Source organism: Coenobita brevimanus, chromosome 51 (genome assembly GCF_032717465.1).
Source record: "Coenobita brevimanus isolate Jiangsu-jjx chromosome 51, ASM3271746v2, whole genome shotgun sequence".
NCBI classification, from domain to species: domain Eukaryota; kingdom Metazoa; phylum Arthropoda; class Malacostraca; order Decapoda; family Coenobitidae; genus Coenobita; species Coenobita brevimanus.
Window position 1 is genome coordinate 25,857,952 of NC_137004.1, and position 8,911 is coordinate 25,866,862.

Here is an 8,911-nt window from a genome sequence, read left to right on the forward strand (position 1 = left end):
ATTAAACTGTGTTAACCATCTTGTGTGCATACACATGCGAGTATAATAATGTATGCACACACAGATTTATATTGTGGAAACATTTCTCATAAAACAAATGGTCATTACCTCTGATGTATTTTTCCTGGTGTATTGGCAAGTGTTAGTCAGCAGTCAGATATTGCTATATCTCCTGAAACGTTTATGTGTTGATCAAATTCCCTTTTAGTCGTCGCTTTTGATGTGATAAACAGACTTAATTCATGTAAGAGCTAGTTCCCTAGTTTGGTTATTGTTCTCTCCGCTTTCGCAATTTGCTGACCAGAACTGAAATTAATGCTTGAAGTTTCCGCATACAAGGAAATCGCATAAGATGAGGATTTTTTTTTTTTTTTTTTTTTTTTTTAGGTTTTAATATTGTATCTGTGAATCAGTTAATTTAATGGTTTGCTTTATTGTCATTTTACAATCGATTTTAATTGTTATTGCATTATTTTAGTGTAATATTATTCATGGCATTGCGAACATTTCTTTTTATTGCGAATATTCAGGGTCTGACTTTTGCCAATATTACAATCCATTTATCATATTTGGGCCCAATCAAGCAATATATCAAACCCTCTCGGAAATGCGTGTGTTTGTAATGGGGGGGGGGAGAAAGAGTGGTAGTCAGGAAGGAAGAGAAAGAGAGGGAAGCAGGAGGTAGGAGAAGGAGAGGGAGGCAAGAGGGAGAAAAAAGAAGACAAAGAAGCAGGAGAGAGAGAGAGAGAGTCGGAGGGAAGAGAAGGAGGGTGGGAGGCAGGAGGGAGGGGAAAAAAAAAAAAAAGGAGCAGGGGGGGTGAAGGGAGGAAGCGAGATGGAAAGGATTGGAATAAAAATAATGGAGGAAGAGAGTGAGGCACGAAGGAGGAAAAAAACAGGAGGATTCAGAATGGAAGGGAGGTTGGAGATAGCAAAAATACTTGTACAAATTGAAGTTGTTTTGGAAAATTTTGCGCCAAATATACCCATCTGACCTTTCCCAAGATGGTCGTTATCGTGTCTTATAGCTACTTGCTGTTTTACGAACTGGTGACTTCCCAATATTAAACTTCCCGATATTTATCGTGGTGAATTGTGTATTATTTTATATTGCTTACATTTTCCATTTGTACATTCGGTGTTTATATTGGTTACGCGATTAGACATAAGGAATTCATTTGTCCATCAACACCTTTTAGGAACATTAATGCGGCGTTCCCAGTCTACTCTTTGTTACCTTTGAAGTATCATGCTTTGATTTTTCGGTAAATAAATGAGGATATCTAGATCAGTCCGTTTGGCAGTGGAAAGGCTTCAGTTACACTGTAGTTGGGGGAGGAGGATTTATCTTGGAGGGGAGGGGTATGTCATGAACTATAAACATTATTCTGGGAACTTTCAGCCACTATTATTGATGGTGTATTTTCGTCGACTGGAAGGCACAGTATACTGCACATTCTGCTGTATGAATTAGATTCTTTTATTATGAGCGAGCGAGCGATGTTTACTCTCAGTTGCATATAAGCAGAAGCTAATAGCTTTACTCCTTGGGAAGCGCTGTTGAAATTCTTTCTACTTGTCGTACATTCATTCAAGAAATATTGTTGTCAGCTAAAAACTCGCCCATAAAGGCTTAGGAACCCTTTGGAATCTCGAGTTTTCTGAGCGAATGTGTGTGTGTGTGTGTGTGTGTGTGTGTGTGTGTGTGTGTGTGTGTGTGTGTGTGTGTGTGTGTATATATGTGTGTGTGTGTGTGCGCGCGCGCGCGCGCGCAGTCTAAAGAACATGTAATGGAGGTGTGTCCCCAGACACAAAGCATTAGGAAGTTGTACAGATTTGATACCATAAACGATGTATTCTCTAATTTTACTGATGAAGTCACCTGCAGAATTATTCTTGACGTTCTGAGTACATACAAGTAATAAATACGGTAGACTTTTAAGCCGATCATTTTATTGTCTTATAGGGACGTACGATTTATAAATAGTGTGACGAGTGGAACTGAATCTCTTTTGGCAGTTTTTTTTTTTTATCATTTTGGAAATAAGTACTTGTCTACCTGTTTATTTAATTTGTGTTTATTAGTGTATGACAGTTTAAGTTTGGACTATAGTTTGTTCTTTCTCCTATGGGTGATCCTTTTGTAATTAAAATATTTGTCTTACTTTTCATTTTGATCTATGTATTACACATTTGTAAGCTGTGGTCAATAAACTGTCCATATATCTATCTGTGTGTGTGTGTGTGTGTGTGTGTGTGTGTGTGTGTGTGTGTGTGTGTGTGTGTGTGTGTGTGTGGATGTATTTGAGAGAATATCTTTAATTTCAGCATATTTTTCATTGTTCAGCTACCATCACGAAGGAAAAAAATAAATCAGAGGAAAATTGTGATAACATGGCGCTCGCTAGCTTGTCACGCGCTCACAAAGCGCACTTTAGTGGTATATAAACTATAGCCATGCAGAACAGGAATAACGAAGTATTCTACGAATCAGTAATCTTTATCAGACTATTTGTTACTGTTTTGTACAAAAGGGATATCGGTATTCTCACAGCCATTGATTTTTTTTTTTTTTTTTTTTTTTTTTTTTTTTTTGTGAAAGTAGGAAATGAAGGGCAATGGATGGGGGATCCAGATCCATGACACGCACCCGAGGCGTACAGTTGCTAAGCATTGACATCACAATATAGAACATTGCAGTGATGGCCGAGTGGTTAAGGCGTCTGACTAGAAATCAGATGGGATCTTCCCGCGTAGGTTCGAATCCTACTCACTGCGCTTTCGGATTTTGGTTTGCTTACACAACTAACAATACGCGAGACATGTTGTGGCTATATAGTTTGTTCACGGTTGACACGACAACCTGTGTATGGGTATGTGCTATTTCTGGTTTTTCTTGCAGTCTACTCAGACCCTCCCACACCTCAACGGATACGCGTGTCGCAGAATCTCTTCTCCAGCAACAGTTGGTGTGCCTCTGCTTTGCGAATCAAGGCCTGTAAAGCACCCCTTAGATGTGATGGTAGACCTCCTCGTACGTGAGCCGCGCTTTCGTAAAACTTTTTTTTTACACCAGTCCAGACCGATGTAAGCTTTCTGAATTCTAGACAATACTATCCGTAATACTGTTGCAATTAGCTGTAGGATCGAGTGGGCGGTGGCATAAAGGAATGAGCCGAGTTACTTAAACAAACGAACGAGATGAAAATTATAATAAATTGATTTTGCTATAAATATCGTTGTAATTAGCGTACACAGTAGCTGTTACTGTCATATAAAAAATATATGTGTGCTAGTTTTCCACCATTAAACTTATGACAGTGGGCTCTTATGCCGTGGAATGAAATAAACGCGCACGTTGCTCGTTCAGTTAAAGGAGACCTAATGACCCGAGGCAAAGGTTGCTGCACTTGTCCTTCAGAAATTATCACGGGGAAATCGTTGTGCGTGCCGTCATTACCTAATAATCATCCATGAGGATTCACGACTAGGCTAATGCATTTCTCTCCTGACATTATTTCACTAATTCAGCCATAAATAACTGACTTCTTCAGTTTAGGTTTTCAACAAGTATAAATTCATTTCAGGTAGCATGTACCAGCCACTACATTTTCTTTTCCTCTGTTCTTGAAGTTTTCGGTCGAACCAGCAAACCAAAATGCCGTTGCGCAACAGGAAGATCCTATCTGATTTCTAGTCAGACACCTTAACCACTCTGCTATACGTACTTTTTAACGCTGTCATTGTCACTGCCAAGTAGCAGCGCACCTAGGGAGTGTATCATGGATCTGGATCCCATACCCATTACTTTTCTTTTCCTACTAAGGAAGGAAGGTGAAGGTAGCTGGCCTGTGTTTTGTTTGTAGTGTTTAGATTTTTTTGTGTTTTTAGTGATTTTTTGTTTTTATATGTCTTTAGAGTTTATATTTTTACTTGTATTTTAGATTCTTGTCTGCCTTTATTCTTTGTTGTCGTCTTGTGCCTCAATGTCCAACGACATAAATGACCCTGGCTGTTGCGTCGCCAGTTTTTTTTTTTTTTTTTTTTTTTTTTTTCATCAAGCAGTCAGTTTCTACTAAGCTCTATTTAAAAAATGCATTTATACCATTCACATCCACCTGTCCGACGAGTCAATCCAACGACTGTTAAATTAAACTGAGGTGCCAGACCTCAGTCATACACTTCTCCACACAATAATCCACCTCGACCGCTTGTCGGTTCCGTACTTTCAGCAGCTTCAATGCCTTTCGCACATTCTCATATACTGTGTGTATGTATATATATATATATATATATATATATATATATATATATATATAGAGAGAGAGAGAGAGAGAGAGAGAGAGAGAGAGAGAGAGAGAGATTATATTACCTTCTTACTATAATCGTTACCGTACCTTATCTGCAAAAACAAAGTTCGCATATGACAGTTCACACGAAATGACTTTATAATGATAGAGAGAGAGAGAGAGAGAGAGAGAGAGAGATTCCCATTAGGTAAAAGACGTGAATTCTGTTACAGTTTGTTTTAATGGCAGACAATTTTAATCAGTTCATGAGAGACCCATCAGGAAGTAGGTGCTAAAGATAAGCCGGGGACTGTGGTAGTGTAATTGTTAAGCCACTCACCCCATCTCCCTCCCTCCCCATCTCTCCCTATCCATCCCGTCCTCCTAAGTCTTCGAATCTTTCTTCCATTTGGCTTAGCGAAATCTTAATGAGGTCAGGTAGCAGCCAGGTGATCTGTGATTCACACACACACACACACACACACACACACACACACACACACACACACACACACACACACACACACACACACACACACACACACACACACACACACACACACACACACACACACACACACACACACACACACACACACACACACACACACACACACACACATCTGTAATTATAAACAACTCTTTAGAATAACTGTGAATTTCGCTAGTCTAACCAGTGGCCCAACCAACGTAAATGTGGTAAAGCTAAAAAAAAAAAAAGAAAAAAAAAAAAAAGAAAAACCTAACCAATAAAAACAGGATGCATTAAGGCGACAGATATAGATCACTTGCATCAAGAAACAAAATTACTGCCAATCAAGGATCATATGAATATGCGAGGCATACAATTCATCGCCTCGGCCCAAGACTCATCCCACAAGAGTAACTTCATGTTGCATCACCCTCATCCACAAAGAAACAAAAAACGAATAACCGTCTGTCAGTAACATCCTTCCTCCACTAACATCCCTCCTCCACTCAACACTACTCTTTACAACCACACACATACATACTGTAAACACAGCTACCACTGCCATCCAAAACCTTCACCCAAATAGCTTCTTCCACAGACCACAACCAGACATAAACCCCTCCTTGTCAGAAACTACCCTACCCAGAGAGACACGAGTGCACGTAGCCAGACTGAGATGCAGTCACCTCCTTCCTTGATGCAGATAGAGCACAGACAACAACTAACAAAAAAATCATTATTTCCACACTGCATTGCATCCCCTCACACTACAACTCACTTACTCACCTCATTGCACACTGTCACAACACACAGTTCTTAAGCACAACCTCAACAAAAGATCTCTGTGGTCGACTTGTTGCAGTGGCGGGTTTCCTGCGGTTCATTGGGTTCACGACCAGATAAGCCTAGGGCTACAACAACAAAAACAACAGTAGCGAGCTGCAGAGTAGAGCAATGTACTGTGATGATGATGATGAATGGTTCTTTTTATGAGAGACTTACCACAGGGCAGAAATTGTTTTTTGTCTGTTTACTACAGGGTCCTAAATGCCACTCCGTGTTTAACACCCGCCACGGAATATAAAAACAGAACCGTGTTCAGTGTTCAGACGGGTTTGTTCTTTGTTCTCGTAAAAATGCATCTTATTCATTTATCTTTTTTGCATTTGTATTATTATATGATTTATAACAATACAAACTCCGGCTCATTCATTATTTATCCTGGCCTTCTTTTCTTGTGATTTAGATTTTGTTTTTTAAACCATTAATTTGCTCTCTTCCTCATCGATCATTCCCTCTCGTAATCTCTCCTCCATCACACTTCATCACACATTCACAGTGTTATTCGACCCACCCCTGCTCTCTTCCTTTCATTTTAAATCCCCCACTATACTAATCATTCCATTCAGCCTCCATTCGTATCGTCAGTGTTGTATGGCGTTTGCCTTAATGATCTGTTTTTACTGCGCCTTTTTTTTTTTTTAATGCAAGGAGGAAGTTCCAAAGGCCAGGAGCCTGTTAAAAAAAAAAAAAAAAAAAAAAAAAAAAGATAAGAGCCAAATTCAGGAACTGTTCATTTCGAGATACCTGGACATACTGTGTTTGAAAGACTGGGGATCATAGACAGTCGGAAATACAGACAGAGGGAGACAGTTCCAGAGTTGACCTGTTGCATACATCATGGGAGTAACAGTTAAGTCTTGCATTAGAGAGTTGGACAGAATAGGGATGAGAGTTTGTTTGCTAGACGGGTGCTACGCGCCCGCCGTAGTAGAGGAGGGATGCAAGCAAACAGTTCAGACGAGCAGTGACCATTGAAGTAGCGATAGAAAAGAGATAAAGATGCAATAGTACGACGAAGAGACAGGTTGATGGGAGCTAGTAAGAGGAGGAGAGTTTATGAGACGAAAAGACTTTTACTTCAACTTGTTGAGAAGAGCTGTATGTGGGGAGCCTCCCCACACATGAGAGTTCTACTCTACACAGGGACGAATAAAACCCGTGTATAAAGTCAACAATTGTGCAGGGGTAAAGAAGGCACAGAGTCGGCTTAGCACACCTAATCTCTTGGAAGCAGATTTTACGAGAGAGGTAATAATATGGTCTTTCCATGATAAATCCACTCTCCAGTCGCTGTTATTAGTTGTCCACACCAAAGTGTGTGGTTGTTTACCTTTTAATAATAACATACCGTTTCCCCCAAATCCCACGATGTGGTATAGTACGTACAATAAAAATTAGAGCTTATTTTGAGAGAATGCTATATTAGGAGGAAACTCAGTAGACTTTCGTTGAACATAGAACTCGTTATATGCATTCGAGCAGAATATGCACTTAATTGTCCTATTCATCAGTGCTACGTAAGCAATGATAATCTGTCTGACATGATAGTAGGAAGCATCAAGAGTCATGACATCCTGAATTACATTTACTCCCATTTTATTCCACCTCAGTCTCTCTTCATTAGCTTATATTTCCTCCCACTTTCAGCATTTTAACCTTCTTTCTGATTTTGTTTTCATAACTGTATTCGTACCTCACACACTTCCAATTATCGCTTAACCCTCTCTCTTACATTCTTCTCTCACATAGCTCTCTCTTCCAAACTTCATCTCTTTCTTTGCCCTCATACCCCTCACCCTTCTAAATTATCACTCCTTTCTCATTATTCTCTCACACCCACACCCTTCCCAACTTTCACTTTCATTTTATTCTCAAACCCCATTCTCCTCCATACATTATCCCCTACTCCCCCAGACCTCACTCACCCCGCATTGTTCCTCCTCACTTTTCCTTTCATCTCTTCGTCCCCCTACACACCTGGTGATGCCAGTTTTACTGATTCTTTAGGAATCATAAACTGTATAGATTAATCCGGGATCTGTGAGGAGAGGTGAGGTCCTGCCTTCGCGGCTCAGGTGTGTGTACTCTACCAGGTTTATCGGGCAACCCATTGTGGTGTCGATAATGTCCATTCCTCCTAAAATAATCCTAAAGGTGACAGAAAAATTTAAGACCAAAATCTTACTGCCATATGGCATGAAACCTTCAGTGACCGATTTGATAAGTAAACATAGTTAATAATAAAGAAAAAAAAAAGATTGAAAGGCATGTAAAGAAAAAAAATACAAGTTTTGGCTAATGGACAATAGTAATACACACACACACACACACACACACACACACACACACACGTGTATACAGTATATATATATATATATATATATATATATATATATATATATATATATATATATATATATATATATATATTCTGTATATCTATCTGTCTATCTATATGTGTGTGTGTGTGTGTGTGTGTAAATATCTGTTTGTCTATCTGTGTTTATCTGCCTACCTTTCGTCCCTTGCCCAAAACACCTGGTGAGCGGTCATGTTCCACTGACCTAGCAGGGACAATGGTCAACTCTTCCAGGTCACACCAGGAGGTTAAGGGTCAGGACAGGTCAGCGTGGCGCACATTCTTCAACCAGTTCCGGGTAGCTAATTTTAGAAATGTTGGCGATTTGGGCACTGATTATTTTGCTGGTAGGTCTGTATTAGGTTAATTTAGGTTAGGTTAGGTTAGGTAGGTGAAGGTTTGGTTATTTTGTTAAGGAAAGGTTAGGTCAATGTGTTAGGGTTTGGTTAGGTTGGGTAGGTTACTGACATACAGAAAGACAATCAGTTGGTCAGGTCAGGGCCAAGATCCTTGTTAGTATATCGATCTTATCAGGAGTGGGCTCGATTCTCAAACAAACTTACTATTATTTGCTCTCATAACTAGGATTTGTATTTCCAGGAGAGAAGAGACGTAGGATTTTTTTTTTTTTTTTCCGTGTCCTTCCTGGAAAAAGAATTACGACAGGGAATTAAATGAAAGAATATTTGTGAATACTTACACTGAGCTGCTTATACTGCTACGTGAATGTTGGTATAAGAATGACGCTGACACCTACACTGCTTCTGGAAACCTTGGTATCTCCACATTGGAAGTTTATGCTGATTTCTTTTACTTAGATGGAATCACTTGAAATTAGAATTTTTTAACACACTACACGGCGATGCTTGTTATTGCCCTTTACGACCAGACACCCAGGAGTATGGCGATGAGAGCTATGTTCTCCATTTTACAATAGTCTTGGCCTAT

At 39.5% G+C, this 8,911-nt stretch overlaps 1 non-coding gene across 1 annotated transcript; it reads left to right on the forward strand.

The window, feature by feature from the left end:
• Positions 1-2,696: 2,696 nt before the first annotated feature.
• Positions 2,697-2,778, forward strand: TRNAS-AGA (transfer RNA serine (anticodon AGA)). The gene has a single exon. It is a non-coding gene; the product is annotated as a tRNA-Ser (tRNA).
• The last annotated feature ends 6,133 nt before the right edge of the window (positions 2,779-8,911 follow it).